Below are 25757 nucleotides of genomic sequence, written 5' to 3'. Positions count from 1 at the left end.
CCCTCTAGAAGACTCTGGCATCATCAAAATTCCATATTCCAACGGAGATTCCGCAGGAAGGTAGGGATTCCGATGCCGGAATCTAGCCGGGTATTACATTCTTCCCCCCTTTAAGAACATTCGTCCTCGAATGTTCAAACAAATAAACAGGCAACTCAAAACATAGCATCTAACATACATAAGCAAGTAGGCAACAAGCAAGCAAAACCAAAAAAAACACCTCTCTTCTAAAAGAGAGACACGGTCATTGCTGGAGTATAAACTCTCGGTCTCCCTGGTGCACTTTTCATCTTAAGGTGATTCTAAGGGGCTTTCACCATCGGGATTTCCTTGTTTCCACACTTTCTGACTTGTGTGTCTGCGGTCCGTACTAGCTGCTCAACATAGGTGAGATCCTCTACGGTCTCCACCTCTGGTTCCTTTAAGAACCTCACTCGAACCCGACACGAACTCATATACCGTGGAAACATGGAAAAACGGATGGATCTCTTCCATTGAAGCGGGCAAATCTAACTCGTGGGATACATTCCCAATCCTTTGCAGGATTTCAAAGGGTCTAATGTATTTGAGCGCTAATTTACCTTTCTGCCCATAATGAATCACCCTCTCTTTAGGGGACACCTCCAGCTAACCTCGACTTCCTCGAGAACCTCAACACGCTTCCGCTGCGCACTCTGACAAAACTCTACTCTCTTCTAAAACTCTACATGCCTCTTGCGGACGACTCCATACTCTCCTGCTGACTTACAGCAGTTTTGATTCTTCTCGTTTTTGACTCCTGGCCTTCTTCTTACTGTACTAAGGAATGGGGTAAGCTGCCAAGTGGGTTCCGGTTGAGGGCATCTATCAAAATATCTGCCTCAGCCGAAAGATACTGAACTTTGTAATCATGAACACCACGCAGTTTTTGACCCATCTCCTATACCTCATGTTCTTCTCCCTTGACTCAAGATGTATTGCAAGCTCTATCGATCCGTAAGGATCTGTCATTATACCTTATACAGGTACCGCCTCCACATCTTGAGTGCAAAGATTACCATCGCCATCTCTAGATCGTGTGTAAGATGATTCAACTCATGCTTCTTCAGCTACCTAGAAGCATAAGCAATCATTCTACCACTTTACATTAACACACAACCTAGTCCCACACGGGACGCATCACAGGACACTGTGAAATCTCCATCACTGGCGGACAGAGCCACCACTGGTGATGACATCAACATTTCCTTTGGCTTTTCAAAGCCCTCTTCACTCTGAGTAGACCACACACCCTCTGGTTCTTCTTGATCCATCTGGCCATAGGAGCGGCAACTCTAGAGAAGTTCTAGATGAACCTCCATTAGGTAACCTGCCCAACCCAAAAAGCTCTTGATCTTAGTCACTACAAGGGGCCTGGGCTAGTTAGCTACAACTTCAACTTTCTCAGGTCTACTTCACTTTTCTTTCTCCGACACACATGACCCAAGAAGGATATGCTCCTCGACCAGAACTCACATTGGAGAACTAGGCATCCAAGCCATGTTCCCTCAAGATCTGCAATCCTGATTTCAGATAATGGGCAGACTCTTCTGCATTTCTGGGACTCACCGAGGTACCGTCAATGAAGACAATAACGGAGTGATCCAGAAACCAATTAAAACTCGGCTTATGAGATCCATGAATGATGTAGGGGCGTTCATTAACCCGAACGACATTCCTAGGAACTCATAGTGCCCATATCTGGTTCTAAGCACTGCTCTCTGTACATCTTCTTCCTTGATCTTAACTGATGGTACCTAGACTTCAGATCTATCTTGGAAAGGCGACTAGCTCCTGCTAGCTGGCTTAAAATAGATCGTCGATCCAAGGTAACAAATACTTGTTCTGGTAGTGACTTTGCTCAACGACTTGTAGTCGATACAAAGTCCTAGGGATCCATCCTTCATCCTCATAACAACACTGGAACACCCCAAAGTGAAGTGCTCAGTCAGATGGGAATCCTTAACTACCAACTTTTACCACTGCTCTTACAACTCCTTTAACTTTGTTGATACCATCCTGTGGGGAGGGATAGAGATTGGTCCAATTCCATGCATTACTTCTATTTTTTAAACTCTATCTCCCTGACAGGTGGTAGTCCTGGGAACTCGTCTGGGGAAACATCTAAAACTCTCTAACAATGGGCACTGAGGCGGGCTCCCTGACCTGACTGCTATACTCTCTCTGAAGAGCTAGAACCCCTGACAACTTTTCCTGAACAACCTACGAGCCTATAGGGTTGATACTGAACCTCTAGGTATCCCTATTCTGTCCCCTCTAAGGACTACCTCTGATCCATCCTTACCTCGGAACCTGACTACCTTGTCTCTGCAGACTAGGTAGTACCACTAGTAGAAGAACCAATCCAACCCCTAGAATGACGTCAAACAGTCAAATCTATAACCACTAGGTCAGCTGGAAAGCATCTACTCACAACACATACTCTGACTATACCGGCAGACTGACTCTGCCACAGATGGATCACACTTGGGTGCACTGACCCCAAGGGAATACTCTAACCCATAAGCTATCAACCCAATCTCACAAGGGCTCACAAGCAAACAAAGAAAAGAGACACATCAGGGTTCATAAAACAGACACATCAGAACATACCAGAGTGAGATTACCTGATCCCATCGGGTTCGATGTGTTAGCCTCCTGCTGGGTCATGGCGAAGATCCGCGCTGGAGCTGATGGACCTTCCCCACGGGAACCTGCTGAAGAAGGGGCTGTCCCCCTGCCTCCGCCTCTACTACTGCCCTGAAACATGGCTGGAGCTGATGGTTGTGCCATACTGCCTGGAGCTGTCTGATGGGACGGTATCATAAAAGCTGCCTTAGGGCACTCTCGAGCTATGTGCCCTTCCTGGCCGCATCTGTAACATGCTGTAGTCCCAAACCGACAGACTCCCTTGTGCGGCCTACCGCACCTTGCACACTCTGCAACCTCTGTGCCTGAGCTCGAGCCACCTCCTAATCCCAGACCAGACTTTATCCGATTCCAGAACTTGTTCTTCTTTGATCTTCTGAGACCTCTGTCTCCGTTCTTACTTTTTGTGACAGCCTCGCTCAGAGGGGAGAGATTAACATCACTTGTCCCCGGGGCTTTGGAACCCGAAGACTGTGCCACGTACTGTTTAACTGTCCCTTGAAGGATGGCACTAGCCTCCATTTTCCGTGCCATATCCACTATAGCATGGAAACTCTCCCTTTCTGCTGATTGAACCAACGAGGAATACCTGGAGTGAAGCTTCATAACATATCTCCTAGACTTCTTCAGGTATGTGTCAAGACCTTTTCCTGCAAACGGCAACAGCTCCAGGAACCTGTCCGTAAACTCCTCTACACTCATCTCTTCCGTCTGCCTTAGCTGCTCAAACTCAATCATCTTCAGTTCACTGGAACTATCTGGAAAAGCCCATCCTGCAAACTCATTGGCAAACTGCTCCCAGGATAAGCTCTCCAACCTTGGGTCCACATAGTTTTTGAACCACTCCCTTGCCTTCTTGCATTTCAATGTGAACCCTGCCATCTGGATGGCTCTACTGTCACTTGCTCCTAGCTCATCTGTTATCATCTTTACCGTTCTGAGATACTCAAAAGGGTCATCGCCTGCTTCGAACTTGGGGGCATCCAACTTGAGGTAATCTGTCATCTTTACTTTACCCCCAACTGATGAACCAGGTTTGGGTATCCGGACATCAGGGACTATTGGTTCTGCTGGTGGAGGAGGAGGTGCAGCATCCCCTGGGTTAGGGTTTGCTGGACCTGAGAAAAAGGGTGAGGATGGAAACATGGGGTACTGTGGGTAAAAGGGAGGATAGGGCATAAAGGTGGGATATGGGTTATGGCTAAAGAAATCCGATGTACCTCCCATCGGATACCCTGGCCCTTGCGGGTAGGGTGGATACTGTGGTGGAACAAAACCCGAGGCCTGAGTGCCTCCTTGGGACTCTCCCATATCCTCTACTGACATACTCATGCCCAAACTACTATCTCTTCTTTGGTTATCCTCCTCTGTTTCCATCACATCCGTTGACATAACTTCATGAACTGATCTCCTCCGACCTGCATCAAAAGACCTTCTAGGGTCCCTTGCTGTACTTTCCCTGATCGTCCTACAAGATCTTGCCCTTTACAGAGCAGGGGAATGGGCATCCATGCCCTCATTCTCTGGCGGAGCTCCAGTCAATCTTGCAGATCGACGAGTTCCTCTCATCTTGACTTCTGAAAGCATAACATAGCACATAAACATTAGCATCTTATGGTTCATGTGAAAACACATGAACCTGCATCACATACATAACATACATATCATAGCATTAATGCACATGCTCATCATCATGGCATTTCACATCATCATACAAGACAAGACTCCATATCCTATCCTAGTGGACATGATCTTCCTATTGTGCTTGCCCTACTATAACCTCTATGAGCCCGACACACTATAGGTCCGACCATGTGAACCTAGGGCTCTGATACCATTCTGTAACGACCCGGAAACCCGGACCGCTACCGGCGCTAGGATTCAGATCGGCATAAGGCCGCCGGGACCCGTAGCAAGCCTACTATGCATCTTGTACAGTCGGTATAATCCCAAACATGATCAAACATAAGCATAAACTTTAAAACATAAAACTGTAAACTTTTTCTTTAACCCGTTTGACCTGTGTATGCACTATGACTGAACTCATAGAACCCCTAGGGTCAGCATACCCTATGTCAAACTCGGTCCATCACATGAAACAACATAAAATAAAACTCATGTACAAGGGGATTATCCAACTCGGGCCAAGCACAATACTATAACTCTGAACATATAACATAATGTCATATTACAGCATAACTCTTTTACATCCTTACATAACTTTACATTACATCATGTCCACTACTATTCTATTACATATCAAGACCATAACCATATCTCGTCGTCTTCCTGAACTACCTCTGACCCTGCAAGCCTGGGGTTAGGGGAGAGGGGTGAGCTAAAAAGCCCAGTGAGCAGAAACCATAAGAGAAAACAGTTCATTTTAACGTATGCTATCATGGAATGCGTCACATCACAAATATATCACCTCAAGGATGAATCTGTCACCAATAGCCCTCTACATATCAAACTCGTACCATAACAAGTCAACAATACTCTATGCCAGGGGCGATACGGCCACGCCTGGACTTCATATGCTCTATGCCAGGGGCGATACGGCCACACCTGGACTTCTCATGCTCTATGCCAGGGGCGATACGGCCACACCTGGACTTCTCATCTCATATCATATCGTACATGCCATATCATATCATTCCATATCATGTCATAACATACTGAGGGCTAGAGGATCATCCAGTATCCATCCACATCATTGTCATCGTATTATGCAATGCATCATATTCGTGAATTCTAATGCAAACAACCTATTGCATAACATGGTATTCATGATGCATGAACATGCTTGAACATGCTGAAAACATTTGATTTAAAACATAAGGGTTAGTTCCACTCACCTCTGGCTAGCTCTGGACTAACTCTGAAGCAGCTAACACTGCTAAACACTTCGGTTCCTCGGGTCCGATCCTACACAGGTGGACTCCAGTGAGGTGCCAAACATACTCTAAACAACTCATAAACAACTACCCAAAAACCCCCTAAAGCATCACTTAAACATGCATAGAAAACACTCATGAAAAGGCTGGACGGGGCACTTTCGGCGGCACCTTCGGCGGCCGAAAGTCCCAGACAGAGACGAAAGTCAGGCAGGTTCGGCGGCACCTTCGGCGGCCGAACTCTCTCTCCAGAGACGAAAGTCAGGCACTTTCGGCGGCCGAACATTACCTTCGGCGGCCGAAAGTCTGCTTTCAAGCCAAAACTCAACTTTCGGGGGCAAGGTTAGGCGGCCAATCCCTGCATCCTCAGGCAGGTTCGGCGGCCGAAACCACCTTCGGCGGCCGAACCTGAGTTCATCCAGAACTCAGCCTTTGTGCATTTCAAGCCTCCCAAACCTTCCATACACCCCAAAACAAGCATCCAACTTCTCAAACACATGCATACATCCTTAACCATGCACAAAGGAGCTCAAACAAGCTTAAACTCCCAAAAACAACATCTAAAGCATACATAGATAGTTTATGACCCACATAGGCCAAAACCATCAAAACAAACCAAACCTCACATACTCTCTCCCAATCATGCATACTCTCTCCCATATGCTCAAGGGGCTTGAAAACTGACCTAAACCCCAACACAAACATCACATGAACATACATTATCATACATTGGGCATAAAACCCACATAAATCCTAACATGCATATCTACCCATACTCAACCATCAAAACCTCTTAAAACTTCATGAAACGTAAAAGAAAGCATAGATCCACACTTACCTCTTGAAGATCGAGGGTTTGTGCGAGCTCTAACTTGGAGATGGGAGGAAACTACTCCTTGGGTCTCCAAGCTCCCAAAACTTTGATCTAAGCTTGAAAACTCTTCAAAACAATCATGGAACTCATAAAAATATGAAGGAGATGAAGAGAAAACATGAAAATGACCAAAGGAGGACATGAACACACCTGAGCTCGAGAATGGGGAGAAATCTCGCCCATTTTCGGTCTGAGGGGCTTTTATAGGTGGCCAGCCAAACCTCCTTCGGCGGCCTAACGTGCATGCAAAACACCCCCATGTTCGGCGGCCGAACTTGAGGTTCGGCGGCCGAACCTGGTTTGTTCAAACATAGCTTTCGGAGGCCAAAAGCGCTCCCAAAACCAGCTCATGTTCGGCGGCCGAACTTCACTTTCGGCGGCCGAACCTGGCAAAACCTCCTTGGTCTTTTCTTTTCAAAACTCACTTCTTTTTCATTTAAAACCATGAAATCAGTAAAAAAAATCATTTTAGAAATCACATTTTACCCCTCTAGAAGACTCTGGCATCATCAAAATTCCATATTCCAACGGAGATTCCGCCGGAAGGTAGGGATTCCGATGCCGGAATCTAGCCGGGTATTACACCTTCAGCGGCCGAATCTACTTTCGGCAGCCGAACCCTTTCGGAGGAAAGTTTCAGAGGCTGAAAGGCACTCTAGAGACGAAAGTCTCTAACCTTCGGCGGCACCTTCAGCGGCCGAACTTCCCTCCAGAGCCGAAAGTCTAAAAGCTCGGGGGCAAGCTTGGGCAGCCGAAGCCACCTCCTCATGGGTTCGGCGGCCGAATGTACCTTCGGCGGCCGAACCTGAGTTCATCTGCAAGGCAGAAACTTGCTCTGCCTCTCGCCAAAAGCACCGAAACACATTCAAACACAAACACCTCAATTCCTTAACTTGCATACTGTAATACCCGGCTAGATTCCGGCATCGGAATACCTACCTTCCGGCGGAATCTCTGTTGGGATCTGGAATTTTTGAAGATGCCAGAGGCTTCTAGAGGGGTAAAATGTGTTTTCTAAAAGGTTTTTACTGATTTCATGGTTTTAAATGAAAAAGAATTGAGTTTTGAAATGAAAAGACCAAGGAGGCGTTTGCCAGGTTCGGCCGCCGAAAGTGAAGTTCGGCCGCCGAACATGGAAAGGCTTCGGGAGTGCCTTTGGCCTCCGAAAGTCTTGTTTGAACGAGCCAAGGTTCGGCCGCCGAAGGTCAAGTTCGGCCGCCGAACATGCATGAGTTTAGGGGGCACGTTAGGCCGCCGAAGGTCTTTGACCAGGCCACCTATAAAAGGCCCTCAGATCGGAAATGGGCGAGTTTTCTCCCCATTCTCGAGCTCAGGTGAGTTTTTGTCCTCCCTTGGCCGTTTTCATGTTCTTTCTTCATCTCCTTCATGTTTTCATGAGTTCCATGGTTATTTTGAAGAGTTTTAAAGCTTGGATCAAGGTTTGGAGAGCTTGGAGCTTTTGGGGCTTGGATTCTCCACACCTCAAGCTTTGGGTCGCACCAGCCCTCGATCTTCAAGAGGTAAGTGCGGATCTGTGCTTTCTTTTATGTTTCATGAAGTTTTAAGTAAGTTTTAAGAGGTTTTAATGGTGTAGTATGAGTAGATATGCATGTTAGGCTTTATGTGGGTTTTTATGCACATGTATGTTTATGTGATGTTATGAAGAAGTTTTAAGCTAGTTTATGCTTGTGGGAGTGAGTATGCATGATGGGGAGAGAGTATGTGAGATTATGGGTTGTTTTGATGGTTTTGGCCTATGTGGGTCATAAGCTATCTATGTATGTTTTGATGTTGTTTCTGGAGTTTAATATAGTTGTTAAGCTCCTTTGTGCATGGTTAAGGTTTATGCATGTTTTGGTTAAGTTTGGTGCTTGTTTTGGGGTGTTTGAAATGGTTGGGGAGGCTGTTGATGCATGAGGCTGAGTTCTGGACGAACTCAGGTTCGGCCGCCGAAGGTGGTTTCGGCCGCCGAACCTGCCTATGGATGCATGGATTGTGTAACGACCCCAAAATGGACCGTCACCGGCGCTAGGATTCAGGTCGGCTTAAGGCCGCCAGAACCCGTAGCAAGCCTGTTATACTCTCTGTGTACCTGTAAAACTCATACATGATCATACATTTTCTGTGAAAATAAAAACTCTTTGCTGAACCAAGGCTTAACCTGTGCATGCACTATCTCTGTACTCTGTACTCTGTACTCTGTACTCTGTACCCCTTACTAGAGCTTGCTCTAGATGGGTTAACGCATACCTGTTAAGCCTGGTTTTTCACATACAGAAAAACATAGATACATATCCAGATCATGTACAACAACAAAAAGAGTTACAACACAAACCACTAAGTCAAGCACATATCTAACTGAACATACAACAAGCACATCTCTTTAATATTACATGTCCACTCTAAGCTATTACAAGTCTCTTCTCTTTTTCTGACCTCTTCTGAACATCCCCTGTACACTGTATACTGAACCTGCAAGACTGGGGTTAAGGGAGTGGGATGAGCTCTATAGCCCAGTGAGTAGAATACGAAAACATTTCAATAAAACATGATCTGATGGAATGCATCATAACACAGACAATCCACATCAAGAGTAAATCTGTCACCACATAGTCCCAGTAAACCGTGCCAGGCCGTCGACTGGGGTCCTGGTCTTCCTGTACCATATATGTATATGTGTGTATAACACCTGAACTTACCATTTGCCAGAATAGACCATTTGGCTATCCCCGCCAGGCCGTAGAATGGGGTCCTGGACTTCCTATACTTGCCAGGCCGTAGAATGGGGTCCTGGTCTTCCTGTCTGGAACTACTGGATCATTCAGCATTTACCCACACCAACAATGAAACTATGCAATGCAACATCTTTGTGCATCCTAATGCAATCATCCTATGGTATAAATATGATGCATGATATATGCTAAAAGCAGTTATTGTCTGAATTAAATCAAGTAATCAGTTTAGTTCCACTCACCTCTGGCTCTGGACTGACTCTGCAGGTTCTGTACACTCTGGAGCAGTACTCACTGCTGCTCTCTCTGGTTCCTCTGGTCTGTATAAGCACATAAAGACTCAATATGAGGGACCAAACTATCAGAAGCATAACTCTATAAACTCCCCAAGAATCTCCTTAACCTTACTCTACAGCTCAAGCAAAACATGCAAAAGAAAAGCAGGACACTTTCGGCGGCAGGTTCGGCGGCCGAAAGTCCTATCCAGAGACGAAACTCAAGCACCTTCGGCGGCACCTTCGGCGGCCGAAGTCCCCAAACAGAGCCGAACATACAAAGCTTGCGGGGGCAAGCTGTGGCAACCAAAGCCACCATGCAAGAGGTTCGGCGGCCGAATGAACCTTCGGCTGCCGAACCTGAGTTCATCCAGAACTCAGCCCGACGGCAAACCAAGCTCCTCCTTCCCTTCAACATCTCCAAACATGCAGACTACCACTATTCCACATACATATACGCAAGTATATGTTCACAGGGGTCCAAAACTATCTAAAAACCCCAAACAACAAATCAAACATAACACATAAACATGTATTCATGCATAAAGCATCAAAACCACTATTTCTCACGTAAACATGCATCTCTCTCCCTTAGCTTCCATAAAACCTTCAGCAAACACATAAACAGGTTCAAAAGCATTACTTACCTCCTGTAACACGAGGATGACCACTCTGAACTACGGAAAACGGACCAACTCTCCTCAAACTCTCAAACTCTCACAAACTTAGCTTTTTCATCACAAATTGCACTATCTTTTGCACACTAGCTCACTCTTGCATGAGCTGCTCAAACTGAGCACATAAAGCATGGGAGACGTGGCCAAGTTTCTGGACAGGGTTTGGAGCCAACACCTGTCCACCATGCTGACTAAGGATTGCACAAGAGCTGGCTGAGCAACTCAACTTCGGCTGCCGAATCGCTTGCCAAACCATGCAACATTCGGGGGCCGAACCTGAACTTCGAAACCGAACATTGAGCACTTTCGGCGGCCGAACTTACCTTCGGCGGCCGAACTTGGCAAACTTACCTTAGACTTTTCTTTCTCTTCAACACACATCTCATGGCAACTTGAAAACCTTAAAACAACCATAATACTTAAGAAAACATAAAGCAAACCCTTCTAGAGACTTCCGACATCCCGGATTCCACCAGAACGCAGAATTTCGATGCCGGACTCCAGCCGGGTATTACATTCTCCCCTTCTTAAGAACATTCGTCCTCGAATGTTCCAAAAACAAACAAGGAACACATAAAAAGGAGGAAACTAACCTCAAAACAAATATGGATACTGCTGGAGCATAGACTCTCGCGTCTCCCAGGTGCACTCTTCTAGGTTATGGTGGTTCCATAGAACTTTCACCATTGGAATCTCTTTGTTCCTTAGCTGTCTGATCTGCGTGTCCAGAATCCGCACTGGCTGCTCTATATAGGTGAGATCTGTATGAATCTCCACCTCAGGCTCACTCAGAACCTGATTCGGATCTGATACAAACTGCCGTAGCATAGAAACATGAAATACCGGGTGAATCCTCTCCATAGAAGCAGGCAAATGTAGCTTATACGATACATTCCCGATCCTCTGCAAAATTTCAAAGGGTCCAATGTACCGTGGAGCTAACTTACCCTTCTTTCCAAACCGAACCACTCCTTTCATTGGAGACACTTTCAGCAAGACCATATTACCCTCCTGAAACTCTAACTGCTTCCTGCGAACGTCTGCATAACTTTTCTGTCTGCTCTGCGCTGTTCTGATTCTTTCTCTGATCATGGGCACCACTCTATTGGTAATCTCTACTAACTCTGGTCCTACAAGAGCCTTCTCTCCTATCTCTTCCCAACAAACAGGGGATCTGCACTTCCTCCCATACAAAGCTTCATAAGGAGCCATCCCTATGCTAGCATGATGGCTGTTATTGTAGGCAAATTCCACCAAAGGTAGATACTGCCTCCAAGAACCGCCAAAGTCTAACACACACAGTCGAAGCATATCCTCTATGGTCTGGATGGTCCTCTCTGACTGTCCATCAGTCTGTGGGTGGAAAGCAGTGCTAAATTCTAATCTCGTGCCCATCGCACTCTGCAGACTTCGCCAAAATCTGGAAGTAAACTGAGGTCCTCTATCTGAAACTATCGACACGGGAACCCCATGCAATCTCACTATCTCATCCAGATAGACCTGTGCCAACCTATCCACAGAATAGGTACTCCGAACTGGAAGAAAATGAGCAGATTTCGTGAGTCTGTCCACAATCACCCATATAGAGTCTATTCTGTTGGACACTGCTGGTAAGCCCACTACAAAATCCATAGCTATGTTCTCCCATTTCCATTCTGGAATCGGCAGTGGGTTAAGCATTCCTGCTGGTTTCTGATGCTCTAGTTTCACCCTCTGGCACACTTCACAAGCTGTCACAAACTGCGCCACTTCTTTCTTCATGGTTGGCCACCAATAGACTCTTTTCAGATCCCGATACATCTTGGTGGCTCCTGGATGGATACTATATCTCGCATTATGAGCTTCCCTCATAATGTCTTCCTTCAGACCGCTACTATCTGGTACACAAAGTCGACTCCCAAAACGAAGGATCCCTTTACTATCAAATCTGAACTCTGCACTGTTGCCTGACTGAACAGTCCTGGCAATTTTCATCAACTCAGGGTCCTCATGTTGTCTCTGAGCTATCTGCTCCAGAAACACAGGTGTCACTCTCATCTGTGCTATCAACGCACCTGTACCAGACAACTCTAACTGTAACCCCTTTTCCAAAAGCTTGTATAGCTCCATCACAACTGGTCTCCGCTCTGCTGCTATATGGGATAAACTGCCTAGTGACTTCCGGCTTAGGGCGTCTGCCACAACATTCGCCTTACCCGGATGATACTGGATCTTACAATCATAATCACTGAGCAATTCGACCCATCTTCTCTGCCTTAAATTCAGTTCTCTTTGGCTCAAGATGTACTGTAAACTCTTGTGATCAGTAAAGATCTCGCATTTAACCCCATAGAGGTAATGCCGCCACATCTTAAGTGCAAAGATAACTGCTGCCATCTCTAGGTCATGGGTGGGGTAATTCAACTCGTGCTTCTTCAACTGTCTCGAAGCATAAGCAATCACCCTATCTCTTTGCATCAAAACACAACCCAATCCCACTCGAGATGCATCACAGAACACTGTGAAATCCTCATCACTAACAGGCAGAGCTAGCACTGGTGCTGTCGTTAATCTCCTTTTGAGCTCCTCAAAGCTCTCTTCACATTGGTCTGACCAGACAAACTTCTGGTTCTTCTGAGTCAATTTGGTCATCGGAGCTGCTATCTTTGAGAAGTTCTGAACGAACCTCCTGTAGTAACCTGCCAGTCCCAGAAAGCTTTTAATCTCAGTCACTGTCGTGGGTCTGGGCCAGTTAGCTACAGCCTCTATCTTCTTGGGGTCTACCTCAATCCCATCTGCTGATACTACATGTCCCAAGAAGGAAATGCTCCTTAACCAAAACTCACACTTTGAGAACTTGGCATACAAACCATGCTCTCTCAGTGTCTGCAACACTATCCTCAGATGCTGGGCATGCTCCTCTGCATCTCTGGAATACACTAAGATGTCATCAATAAAGACAATCACAAAGTGATCCAGATACTCGCTGAAAACTCTGTTCATGAGATCCATGAATGCTGCAGGGGCGTTAGTCAACCCGAATGGCATCACTAAGAACTCATAATGCCCATATCTGGTCCTGAAAGCTGTTTTAGGCACATCTGCCTCTCTGACTCTCAACTGATGATATCCGGATCTCAGATCTATTTTAGAGAAACAACCTGCTCCAGCTAGCTGATCAAATAGATCATCAATCCTAGGCAGAGGATATCTATTCTTGATAGTGACCTTGTTCAACTGTCTGTAGTCGATACAAAGTCTGAGGGATCCATCCTTCTTTTTGACAAAGAGCACTGGAGCACCCCAAGGTGAGGTACTAGGGCGGATGAAACCCTTATCTACCAAGTCCTGCAACTGTTCTTTCAACTCTTTTAACTCTGCTGGTGCCATCCTGTAGGGAGGAATAGAGATAGGTCTGGTACCTGGCAGCAATTCAATTTCAAACCCTATCTCCCTATCAGGTGGGAGTCCTGGTAAATCGTCTGGGAACACATCGAGAAACTCTCGGACAACTGGTACTGCGGCTGGTTCCCTCACCTGACTGTCTAGCTTTCTCACATGAGCTAGAAACCCCTGACAACCCCTCCTAAGCAAACGACGAGCCTGAAGGGCTGAAATCATACCTCTGGGTGTACCTCTCCTGTCTCCTCGGAAGACACACTCTGACCCATCCTGGTCTCTGAGACTCACTAGCTTCTCTCTACAGTCCAAAGTAGCACTATATGTAGATAACCAATCCATCCCTAGAATGACATCAAAATCCGTCAAATCTAGAACCACAAGGTCAGCTGGAAGGTATCTACCCTCTATGAACACTGGACTGAAATGACAGACTGACACTGCCACTGATGGGTCACATTTGGGTCCACTGACCCAGAGAGGATACTCTAACTCAGAACTGATCAATCCCAATCTCTCTATGGCTCTCGAAGCAATAAAGGAATGAGAAGCACCGGGGTCCATCAAAGCATACACATCAGAACACCCAATGATGAACTTACCTGACACCACTGTGTTCGATGTATTCGCCTCCTCCTGAGTCATAGTGAAAATCCGTGCTGGGGCTACAGGATTTTCACCTCGGGAACCTGCTGCTGAAGTAGAGGCTGCCCCTCTCCCTCTACCTCTGCCGCTACTCTGAGGCATGGCTGGAGCCACTGGCTGCCCTACTGGCTGTGCTACATTGCCTGAACTCATCTGCTGGGAAGGTGCCACAAAAGTCACCTGAGGACACTCTCGAGCAAAATGCCCCACCTGTCCACATCTAAAACAGGCTGAAGATCCCAACTGACAAGCTCCTCTGTGTGGTCTTCCACATCTCCTACATGCTGGAATAGCTGTGCCAGAGCTTGAGCCACTACCCATTCCCAAACCAGACTTGACTTTATTCCAGAACCTATTCTTTGTTCCTTTTGCCTTATCCCACTTTTTGCTGCCTGAGGTGCCTACACTGGGGGCCTTAGAACCCGAAGCCTGTGCCTGAGACTGTTTTTGAATCTTGGCACTAGCTTCCATCTTCCTAGCTGCATCCACAATAGAGTGGAAACTCTCCTTTTCTGCTGGAAGGATCAAAGAAGAATACCTGGGATGAAGTCTCATGGTATATCTTCTCGCTTTCTTCTGATCAGTATCATAGGCCTGACCCACGTACTGAAGCAACTCTAGAAACTTATCCGTAAACTCATCAACCGTCATCTCATCTGTTTGTCTTAACTGCTCAAACTCTATTAGCTTCATCTCCCTGGAGCTATCAGGAAAAGCCCATCCTGCAAACTCATTAGCAAATTCTCCCCACAACATACTGTTCAGTCTAGGCTCTATATAGTTCCTAAACCATTCCCGAGCCTTCCTACACTTTAGTGTAAACCCTGCCATCTCAATGGCTCTACTACCATCCGCACCCAACTCATCAGTAATCATTTTTACACATCTCAGATACTCAAATGGATCATCTCCTGTATGAAACTTAGGAGCATCCAATTTAAGGTACTCAGTCATCTGCACCTTACTCCCAGATGAACTAGGTCTGTCAACAACAGGGGCTACTGGTTCTGGTGGTGGTATTGGTTCATTTATTTCTGGGTGTGCTGCACTTGGATGGATAGGGGAGGATGGATACATAGGATATGGTGGTGGATATGATGGGTAATAGTAAGGATATGGCATATATGGCATAGATGTCGGATATGGGTCAAATCGAGAGTACTCCGACATACCCTCCATTGGATACTCTGGAACCTGGGAAACAGCTGGACAATCAAAACCTGAGACCTGAACACCTCCCAGAGATTCTCCCATACCTTCATCCATAGACGGATCAGTCTCCATGGCCTCCCTCTCTTCCTCTGATCTACCTCCTCTAACTATCCCTCTTCTGCTCTCGTCTACAGACCTTCTAGGGTCTATTGACATGCCTTCCCTGCTAGATCTCTGAGACCTTGCCCTCGGCAATGCAGGAGGACGAGCAGCTAATCCCTCACTATCTGATGGGATTCCAGTCAATCGAGCTGATCGACGAATTCCTCGCATCTTAACTCTGAAAATTAACACATACTATAGCGTATCAGCACATCAACATATATCTCAAGCATATTATACAGGCATATGCATTTCATAGCATCAAAAAGACAGGACTCCACATCCTATCCTAGTGGACATGATTCCCTATTGTGCTCGACCAACTATATTTTCTATGAGCCCGACACTCTCTCTATAGGTCCGACCATGTGAACCTAGGGCTCTGATACCAATCTGTAACGACCCCAAAATGGACCGTCACCGGCGCTAGGATTCAGGTCGGCTTAAGGCCGCCAGAACCCGTAGCAAGCCTGTTATACTCTCTGTGTACCTGTAAAACTCATACATGAGCAAACATAACTGTGAAAATAAAACTCTTTTCTCTGTACCAAGGCTTAACCTGTGCATGCACTTGGCTCTGTACCCTGTACACTGTACCCCTGACTAGAGCTTGCTCTAGATGGGTTGTCTCATACCTGTTAAGCCTGGTTTTTCACATACCAGTAAACCACATATACATAGACAGATCATGTACATAATCAAATATTTACAACACAAACCACTAAGTCAAGCACATATCTAACTGAATATACAACAAGCACATCTCTTTAATATTACATGTCCACTCTAAGCTATTACAAGTCTCTTCTCTTTTTCTGACCTCTTCTGAACATCCCTGTACACTGTAACCGAACCTGCAAGACTGGGGTTAAGGGAGTGGGATGAGCTCTATAGCCCAGTGAGTAGAATACGAAAACATTTCAATAAGATATGATCTGATGGAATGCATCACAACACAGACAGTCCACAACAAGAGTAAACCTGTCACCACATAGTCCCAGTAAACCGTGCCAGGCCGTCGACTGGGGTCCTGGTCTTCCTGTACCATATATGTATATGTGTGTATAACACCTGAACTTACCATTTGCCAGAATAGACCATTTGTCTATCCCCGCCAGGCCGTAGAATGGGGTCCTGGACTTCCTATACCTGCCAGGCCGTAGAATGGGGTCCTGGTCTTCCTGTCTGGAACTACTGGATCATTCAGCATTTACCCACACCAACAATGAAACTATGCAATGCAACATCTTTGTGCATTCTAATGCAATCACCCTATGGTATAAATATGATGCATGATATATGCTAAAAGCAGTTATTGTCTGAATTAAATCAAGTAATCAGTTTAGTTCCACTCACCTCTGGCTCTGGACTGACTCTGCAGGTTCTGTACACTCTGGAGCAGTACTCACTGCTGCTCTCTCTGGTTCCTCTGGTCTGTATAAGCACATAAAGACTCAATAGGAGGGACCAAACTATCATAAGCATAACTCTATAAACTCCCCAAGAATCTCCTTAACCTTACTCTAAAGCTCAAGCAAAACATGCAAAAGAAAAGCTGGACAGGACACTTTCGGCGGCAGGTTCAGCGGCCGAAAGTCCTATCCAGAGACGAAACTCAAGCACCTTCGGCGGCACCTTCGGCGGCCGAAGTCCCCAAACAGAGCCGAACATACAAAGCTTGCGGGGGCAAGCTGTGGCAACCAAAGCCACCATGCAAGAGGTTCGGCGGCCGAATGAACCTTCGGCTGCCGAACCTGAGTTCATCCAGAACTCAGCCCGACGGCAAACCAAGCTCCTCCTTCCCTTCAACATCTCCAAACATGCAGGCTACCACTATTCTACATACATATACGCAAGTATATGTTCACAGGGGTCCAAAACTATCTAAAAACCCCAAACAACAAATCAAACATAACACATAAACATGTATTCATGCATAAAGCATCAAAACCACTATTTCTCACGTAAACATGCATCTCTCTCCCTTAGCTTCCATAAAACCTTCAGCAAACACATAAACAGGTTCAAAAGCATTACTTACCTCCTGTAACACGAGGATGACCACTCTGAACTACGGAAAACGGACCAACTCTCCTCAAACTCTCAAACTCTCACAAACTTAGCTTTTTCATCACAAATTGCACTATCTTTTGCACACTAGCTCACTCTTGCATGAGCTGCTCAAACTGAGCACATAAAGCATGGGAGACGTGGCCAAGTTTCTGGACAGGGTTTGGAGCCAACACCTGTCCACCATGCTGACTAAGGATTGCACAAGAGCTGGCTGAGCAACTCAACTTCGGCTGCTGAATCGCTTGCCAAACCATGCAACATTCGGGGGCCGAACCTGAACTTCGGAAACCGAACATTGAGCACTTTCGGCGGCCGAACTTACCTTCGGCGGCCGAACTTGGCAAACTTACCTTAGACTTTTCTTTCTCTTCAACACACATCTCATGGCAACTTGAAAACCTTAAAACAACCATAATACTTAAGAAAACATAAAGCAAACCCTTCTAGAGACTTCCGACATCCCGGATTCCACCAGAACGCAGAATTTCGATGCCGGACTCCAGCCGGGTATTACAGATTGGCCGCCTAACCTTGCCCCCGAAAGTTGAGTTTGGCTTGAAAGCAGACTTTCGGCCGCCGAAGGAAGGATTCGGCCGCCCAAAGTGCCTGACTTTCGTCTCTGGAGTGGGACTTTCGGCCGCCGAAGGTGCCGCCGAAGGTGCCGCCGAAGGTGCCCGAGTTTCGTCTCTGGAGGGAGGGTTCGGCCGCCGAAGGTGCCGCCGAAAGTGCCCTGTCCAGCCTTTTCATGGTTGTTTTCTATGCATGTTTAAGTGATGTTTTAAGGGGTTTTTGGGTAGAGTGTGTTGGCACCTCATTCGAGTCCACCTGTGTAGGATCGGACCCGAGGGATCGAGGAGGCCATCAGTGTTAGCTGTTGCCGAGTCAGTCAGCGTCGGCCAGAGGTGAGTAGAACTAAACTTAATCTTTTATTTTAACGAAATCAAATGCCTAAAGCATGCTCATGCATCATGTTTATATGTAATAGGTTGTTTGCACTAGTTTCACGAATATGGCGCATTGCATTATTTGATGTTGATTCAGGAGGTTTGGACCAAGGTGACTTCAATAGCCCATTTCTGTCATTGAGTCTTGGGTAAGTCCTTTGAGAGCCGGACAAGTACATATAGGAAAGTCCCTGTGAGCTCTCTGTGGACTAGGTACCCCGTCATGTATGTGAAAGTCCTGTGTGAGCTCCTTTGGGGGAGCCGGGCACCGATAGATGGAATTTTGAGGTCATGTCCGATCCTTGAGAGTAAAGGATGCTAGCAAAAAGGAACTCTCAAAAACAATCCGTGGGGAATATTTATTTGCATGAACCCCGAGACGGACAAGATGCAGTTATGTGATTTCTTTGTGTTATGACGCATTTCATGAGAGCATGTAATTAATGAACTGTTTTTCCTTGTTTCTACTCACTGGGCTTTTTAGCTCACCCCTCTCCCCTAACCCCAGTGTTGCAGGTTTGAAGTCGATCGGGAAGTCTCAAGAGTAAAGGTTTTGCTTTTGTAATAGCATTAGCTTAGTACTGTTAGTGTGGACATGTATTGTATTTTAAGATAATGTAATGTTATGTAATGTAAAGTATAGTAGAGTTATGTTTATGGATTAGAACTGTGCTTGGCCCTGAGACTTGGTTAGTCCCTGTTTAATACATGATGTATGTTATATTAGAGGTGGAGTTATGTTTGAACTAATCTGGTGGCATGTGTTGTTTACCACGCTACGGCTTGATGATGACCCCAGTGTAGGTCTTATGTTTGTGGTTCGAGGCATGCACAGGTTAGGTTCTAGTTCTTTGGATGTAACTCCGGCTTGATGTATGCTATGTTGACCCAGCTAGAGTTTTTGAGAGCTCTAGTAGGGGGTTTCTTTATGTTTTCAGTTATGTTGCATACAGGGCAAGCTCGGTACTTACATCATATGTTTCAGTTTTTATGTTTAAGTTTCGATCATGTATGGGATTTGACCAGGTGATAGGAGGTATGTTTGGCTTGCTACGGGTCCCGGCGGCCTTAAGCCGATCTGGATCCTAGCGCCGGTGGCGGTTCGGGCCGTTACGGTAGGGTATCAGTTTTCGGGCTGTTACAGAGTGGTATCAGAGCTTTGGGCCTCGAGAGTACGGTGTGTTACACATCGGAAAGAGGTTGGCTTAGAGGTCATAGAAGGGCAAGCACAATAAGAAAGATCAAGAGTAGAATCATGTCCACTAGGATAGGATGTTGAGTCCTGTCTTGTTTGATGATGATGTGAAATGCCATGATTTTATGCATGGGCATTAATGTTATGTATGATATGCTATGTATGTTGCAGGTTCATGTGTTTCCACCTGAACCGTATGATGCTAATGATTGATTGTATGCTTGTGTGTTGTTCTTCAGAGGAGCCAGAATGCGAGGTGCTCGTCGATCTGTGGAATCGACTGGAGTTCCATCTGAGAGGGAAGGTATGGACACCTTTCCCCCTGCTCTGCCAAGAGCTCAGTCGTGGGGAGTTAGCAGATGGGGAACATCAAGGGACCCTGGAAGGTCTTTTGATGTAAGCAGAGAAGGAATGGCTCCAAGAAGGATGTCAGCTAGTATGAGGGAAGTAGAGTCGGATGTTCAGAGAAGGGATATCAGTTTGGGAATCAGAGTGCTAGAAGAAGGCATGGGAGATTCTCAGGAGGATGCTCAGACTCAAGATTCCAGGATCTCAGGTTCAGGAGGGATTGATCCCTCCACTTTGAGTACAGCTGCCTCAAGAGATAAAAGGTGGGGAAACACCACTAAAAAGGGGAACAGAGGCCTCAGAAGGTCGAAGAAGAAGTTTTGGCAAAATTTGAAGGCTAGTCTGGGTTTTGGTGGTTCGAGCTCTGGCTCAGGCAGTTCAAGGTGCTTGAGGTGTGGAAGGCCACACAAAGGAGTCTGTCGGGTTGGGACGACAGCTTGTTTTAGGTGCGGATAGGAGGGGCACATAGCACGTGAGTGTCCCACTGCGCCCAGGTTGGCTCCGTCCCAGCAAGCAGCTTCAGGTAGAACAGCTCAGCCAGCAGCTTTAGCCGTGTTTCAGGTTGGTGGTCGAGGTAGAGGAAGAGGGTCAGCCCCTCATTCCTCAGGTTTCCGTGGAGAAGGTCCGTCAGCTTCAGCTCGGATCTTCACCCAAGCTCAGCAAGAGGCAGACACATCAAACACAGTGGTGCCAGGTATGCTCACTTTTGGATGTTCTGATGTGTATGTTTTTTGTGAACTCTGGTATTCTCTTTCTTTAGTTGCTCTAGGAGCCGTTGAGAGGTTGAGTTGATAGCTTCTGGGCTAGAGTGTTCTCTTGGAGTTAGTGGACCAGAGCGTGATCCATCTGTGGTAGAGTCAGTCTGCCGGTCCAGTTCTGTGACAGTTGAGGGTAGATGCCTTCCACTCGACTTTGAGGTCCTAGACTTGACTGTCTGGACGTCAGTTTAGGGTTGGATTGGGTTTTTCTACTTGTAGTGCTATCTTGGTCTGTAGAGACAAGGTAGTCAAGTTCAGAGGACAGGATGGGTCAGAGGTAGTCTTCTGAGGGAACACAGTAGGGATGCCTAGAGGTTTGATGTCAGCCTGTCAGGTTCGTAGGGTGCGTAGGAGGGGTTGTCAGAGGGTTCGAGTTCTTGTTGAGAGTTTAGCAGTCAGGTCAGGGAACCAGCCTCAGTGGTAATAGTTAGAGAGTTCTTAGTTGTCTTCCCAGGCGAGTTGTCAAGTTTACCATCTGTCAGGGAGTTAGAGTTTGGTGTAGGAGTGGTGTCTGGATGCAGAACCATTTCTACCCTTCCCTATAGGATGGCGCCTGCATAAAGAGAGGTAGTAGTCAGAGTAGGGGCGAGACTTGGTAGACAAGGGGTTTTATCCGACCTAGTACCTCACCCTGAATTGTTCCGGTGTGGTTGTGGGAAAAGAAGGATGGATCCCTGAGACTTTGTAACGACTGTAAGCAGTTGACAAGGTCACTATCAAGGGCAGGTATTCCCGCGCAGGATGGATGATTTATTGGGACAGCTAGCAGAGGCTGTTTGTTTTCCAAGATAGATCTGAAATCCGGGTACTACCTGTGAGAGTTAGAGTTAGTTTTGGGTTAGCAGTGAGAAGAAGCCAGTTGGTGAAGATGAAGAGAAAAGTAAGGATCAGAGTAGCGCAGTGGAAGCGTGTCGAGTTTCAGGTGAAGGTTGGGTACTGCTAAGGTGTGTTTGGAGGACCCGGGAGTTTTACTCCAGCAGTGCCTGTGTCTCTCTTTCTAGGAGAGAGATTTTTAGATTTTGCTTGCTGGTTTGCTTGTTTGTTTATGTATGATTGACGCTATGATTTGAGATGCCTGTTTGTTTGTGGAACATTCGGGGACGAATGTTCTTAAGGGGGGAAGAATGTAATACCCGGCTAGATTCCGGCATCGAAATCCCTACCTTCCGGCAGAATCTCCGTTGGGATCTGGAATTTCCGAAGATGCCAGAGGCTTCTAGAGGGGTAAAATGTGTTTTCTAAAAGGTTTTTACTGATTTCATGGTTTTAAATGAAAAAGAATTGAGTTTTGAAATGAAAAGACCAAGGAGGCGTTTGCCAGGTTCGGCCGCCGAAAGTGAAGTTCGGCCGCCGAACATGGAAAGGCTTCGGGAGTGCCTTTGGCCTCCGAAAGTCTTGTTTGAACGAGCCAAGGTTCGGCCGCCGAAAGTCAAGTTCGGCCGCCGAACATGCATGAGTTTAGGGGGCACGTTAGGCTGCCGAAGGTCTTTGATCAGGCCACCTATAAAAGGCCCTCAGATCGGAAATGGGCGAGTTTTCTCCCCATTCTCGAGCTCAGGTGAGTTTTTGTCCTCCCTTGGCCGTTTTCATGTTCTTTCTTCATCTCCTTCATGTTTTCATGAGTTCCATGGTTATTTTGAAGAGTTTTAAAGCTTGGATCAAGGTTTGGAGAGCTTGGAGCTTTTGGGGCTTGGATTCTCCACACCTCAAGCTTTGGGTCGCACCAGCCCTCGATCTTCAAGAGGTAAGTGCGGATCTGTGCTTTCTTTTATGTTTCATGAAGTTTTAAGTAAGTTTTAAGAGGTTTTAATGGTTGAGTATGAGTAGATATGCATGTTAGGCTTTATGTGGGTTTTTATGCACATGTATGTTTATGTGATGTTATGAAGAAGTTTTAAGCTAGTTTATGCTTGTGGGAGTGAGTATGCATGATGGGGAGAGAGTATGTGAGATTATGGGTTGTTTTGATGGTTTTGGCCTATGTGGGTCATAAGCTATCTATGTATGTTTTGATGTTGTTTCTGGAGTTTAATCTAGTTGTTAAGCTCCTTTGTGCATGGTTAAGGTTTATGCATGTTTTGGTTAAGTTTGGTGCTTGTTTTGGGGTGTTTGAAATGGTTGGGGAGGCTGTTGATGCATGAGGCTGAGTTCTGGACGAACTCAGGTTCGGCCGCCGAAGGTGGTTTCGGCCGCCGAACCTGCCTATGGATGCATGGATTGGCCGCCTAACCTTGCCCCCGAAAGTTGAGTTTGGCTTGAAAGCAGACTTTCAGCCGCCGAAGGAAGGATTCGGTCGCCGAAAGTGCCTGACTTTCGTCTCTAGAGTGGGACTTTCGGCCGCCGAAGGTGCCGCCGAAGGTGCCCGAGTTTCGTCTCTGGAGGGAGGGTTCGGCCGCCGAAGGTGCCGCCGAAAGTGCCCTGTCCAGCCTTTTCATGGTTGTTTTCTATGCATGTTTAAGTGATGTTTTAAGGGGTTTTTGGGTAGAGTGTGTTGGCACCTCATTCGAGTCCACCTGTGTAGGATCGGACCCGAGGGATCGAGGAGGCCATCAGTGTTAGCTGTTGCCGAGTCAGTCAGCGTCGGCCAGAGGTGAGTAGAACTAAACTTAATCTTTTATTTTAACGAAATCAAATGCCTAAAGCATGCTCATGTATCATGTTTACATGTAATAGGTTGTTTGCACTAGTTTCACGAATATGGCGCATTGCATTATTTGATGTTGATTCAGGAGGTTTGGACCAAGGTGACTTCAATAGCCCATTTCTGTCATTGAGTCTTGGGTAAGTCCTTTGAGAGCCGGACAAGTACATATAGGAAAGTCCCTGTGAGCTCTCTGTGGACTAGGTACCCCGTCATGTATGTGAAAGTCCTGTGTGAGCTCCTTTGGGGGAGCCGGGCACCGATAGATGGAATTTTGAGGTCATGTCCGATCCTTGAGAGTAAAGGATGCTAGCAAAAAGGAACTCTCAAAAACAATCCTTGGGGAATATTTATTTGCATGAACCCCGAGACGGACAAGATGCAGTTATGTGATTTCTTTGTGTTATGACGCATTTCATGAGAGCATGTAATTAATGAACTGTTTTTCCTTGTTTCTACTCACTGGGCTTTTTAGCTCACCCCTCTCCCCTAACCCCAGTGTTGCAGGTTTGAAGTCGATCGGGAAGTCTCAAGAGTAAAGGTTTTGCTTTTGTAATAGCATTAGCTTAGTACTGTTAGTGTGGACATGTATTGTATTTTAAGATAATGTAATGTTATGTAATGTAAAGTATAGTAGAGTTATGTTTATGGATTAGAACTGTGCTTGGCCCTAAGACTTGGTTAGTCCCTGTTTAATACATGATGTATGTTATATTAGAGGTGGAGTTATGTTTGAACTAATCTGGTGGCATGTGTTGTTTACCACGCTACGGCTTGATGATGACCCCAGTGTAGGTCTTATGTTTGTGGTTCGAGGCATGCACAGGTTAGGTTCTAGTTCTTTGGATGTAACTCCGGCTTGATGTATGCTATGTTGACCCAGCTAGAGTTTTTGAGAGCTCTAGTAGGGGGTTTCTTTATGTTTTCAGTTATGTTGCATACAGGGCAAGCTCGGTACTTACATCATATGTTTCAGTTTTTATGTTTAAGTTTCGATCATGTATGGGATTTGACCAGGTGATAGGAGGTATGTTTGGCTTGCTACGGGTCCCGGCGGCCTTAAGCCGATCTGGATCCTAGCGCCGGTGGCGGTTCGGGCCGTTACGGTAGGGTATCGGTTTCCGGGTCGTTACACATACACCTAAGTATATGCTCAAAGGGGTCAACAACTACCTACAAACCCCAACAACACAAAACATATAACACATAATCAAGCTCTTCTCACAAAATCACCAAAAACTCTCTTTTTAACCTATTCATGCAACTCTCTCCATAAACCCCATAAAACCATCAAAAATCATAAAAACAAGTTCAGGATCTTCACGTACCTTTTGAAATCAAGTAGATGACTGATCCTAACGTGGAGTTTTGAAGCAAATCTTCTTCAAACTCTCCAAACTTCACAACTTTGTGGTTAAAGCTCAAAACCTTCAAAATAACACAAAACTCAATCAAATCTTTGCAGGATTAAATGAAAACATGAAGAAAACTCTACAAAGGACAGGGTCTCACCTCAGAAGACAAAAGAAACGGTGATCTTACCGCTTCAACCGACTGAGGGTCGTTTTATAGGTGGCTGGCCAGACCACCTTCGGCGGCCACACGTGAAACCGAAAGCCATGCATGTTCGGCGGCCGAACCTCAACTTCGGCGGCCGAACCTGGCTTTTCTGCCTTGGTTCATTTCATTCAAAAACTCATTTCCTTATGCTTTAAAACTATGAACATTATCAAAACATTTGAGAAAAACATAAAGCGAACCTGTCTAAAGACTTTCGACATCCCGGACTCCACCGGAAAGTAGAATTTCGATGCCGGACTCCAGCCGGGTATTACACTTGTGGATTCGATCCTTTTGCCACTATCTACAGTTGTAAAATTATTGATAATCAAGAAGGTTATTTTTGACCGGCTTCGACAACCGCACAGTCACCAACCTCCTAGGAGCCTATCACTATCAATGAGTCTGCTTAGAATGGCTCCAGGGGGGACCGAAGTTGCTCCTATGGCAATCCAATCCCGCCAGACTGCTATTGTCGTCGTGATTGGTGGGGCTACTGGTAAGCGGGCCTAGACTCCTGAGGTCTCCCTCGAGGGCTGGGCTGCTAAGAAGGCACGTACGGTAGGACCTTCAGAGACTGCTCCCCTTCCTTTGCAAATAAAAGGAAATATGTCGTGGATTAGCTGTCTTCGGCTCCTGGCAATGAGCTCCTCAACACCATTGAGGTGACTCCGGAGTCTTTGCCAGCTTCTGTGGCCGCAATGTTCTGCAACCGGATGTTTAGGGGGACTCTAGATGCCTCAGGCTGCCGAGTGTGTCTCCTTGGATGAGTCTCAACGGGA

This window comes from Manihot esculenta, chromosome 8 (genome assembly GCF_001659605.2).
Source record: "Manihot esculenta cultivar AM560-2 chromosome 8, M.esculenta_v8, whole genome shotgun sequence".
Lineage (NCBI taxonomy): Eukaryota > Viridiplantae > Streptophyta > Magnoliopsida > Malpighiales > Euphorbiaceae > Manihot > Manihot esculenta.
The sequence above is the reverse complement of the archived record's forward strand: the minus strand, read 5'-3'. Positions refer to the sequence as shown.